The sequence below is a fragment of the Sinocyclocheilus anshuiensis genome, unplaced genomic scaffold, assembly GCF_001515605.1.
Source record: "Sinocyclocheilus anshuiensis isolate Anshui unplaced genomic scaffold, SAMN03320099.WGS_v1.1 scaffold494, whole genome shotgun sequence".
Classification (NCBI taxonomy): Eukaryota; Metazoa; Chordata; class Actinopteri; order Cypriniformes; family Cyprinidae; genus Sinocyclocheilus; species Sinocyclocheilus anshuiensis.
In genome coordinates, this window is record NW_015544134.1 from 30,231 (window position 1) to 31,668 (window position 1,438).

The window sequence follows — 1,438 nt, forward strand, 5'->3', positions numbered from 1 at the left end:
TGGTAGCCAAGGCTCACATAGTCATAGGCCACTAGTGTTAAGCCGGTCGGCGTGGTAGCCAAGTCTCACACAGCCGTAGGCCACTATTGTTAAGCCGGTCGGCGTGGTAGCCCAGGCACACATAGATAGTAATACATGCGGTTCTAATGGCTCTTCGGAGCAGCAGCAGTACATATGTCTTGGCGATAGATCTGTTTGTTGGGGGGTGTTTTGTTCTTGTTTTGGCTTTTATTGTCCTTTCTATGTCTCCTGCTTTGTGGGGGGTTATTTCATTTATGTTATATTTGCAGCAGCAATATTTCTTACATGCTCACAGCAGCATGTTGTGGATGTATTGGCAGTAGCAAGTCTCGGTACTTGCTCTGCCGCAGCAGCAGCATAGCAGATCTATTCCGCCAAGACCAAATACATTAACATTGTCATGAACATTACCATGCCAATCCCTCCGAGAGTTGTCATGACAGAACTGTATTAGTAAAATCATAGCTGACTGTCTAACTACAATTGTAATTTGTAAATAATACAATTTAATTAAAATGTACTTATTTACTTTAAAATTTTATTAAAGTTCTATTTTGACCCCTATAGTAGTTTTTTTTTTAACTTCCATAATATTTTGGGGAGGGGGCACAACAATACAATTCTGCTTAGGGCAACCATTTGGCCAGCAGCGGCCCTGAATTAGTGTATTAACAGTTGTGAATAATGATTTAATTTGTTACTTGTTTTTTCTTTGTAATAATTTGTAAAATTTACTAGCAATTTCGGAGTGAAAATTGTTTCAATTAAAGCAATAAGCCCCAAGAAGCCATGGTTTACAATGAATTTATAACAGCTTAAGGGGCGTTGTTAGGCACGATGCGAAGCGGAGTCAATTCCGTCGTCGACAGGAGGCTCGTAAACTGGCGGCGGCATTCCAGCGGTTCCTCCCTCACCGCTCTCTAGCTCTGGGGGCTGCCGGGCGGGAGCAGCCCTCGCCGTGTACCTCCTCCTCATACCGCAAGGCACAAAAACAGAATGTCGCTTCTCGCGCTCTCCCGCAACGGGACCGAGATCACTCTAGGTCGGGGGCTTCAAAGTCGAAGCCCGATCTTAGGGTCGTTCTTCAGTGGAAGTCCTCAACCAAAACATACGTGGCTAAGGACCTTTGAGGGCGGCCCCTACTGGGGAAGAGCGGGGTGCACCGCATCATATGGTGTCCATCTCTCCTCAGTGCCCTCGGGAGACCTATCTGCCAACCCTGCCACCAATGGTGCTTCAGGGCACAGCGGTCTCCAGCGAGCGCTTCCCTCAGTCTCTTCCGCCCGGAAACGTAGCGGAGCTGAGGGGCTCACCACCCCTGCGGGGGTCTCCCGCCGGTCCTCCGCTTCAGGGCACCGAATTAGCAGCTACAAGTACACCGGAGGCCAGTCTCGAGAAACTGGTTCCCTTAGTAGAC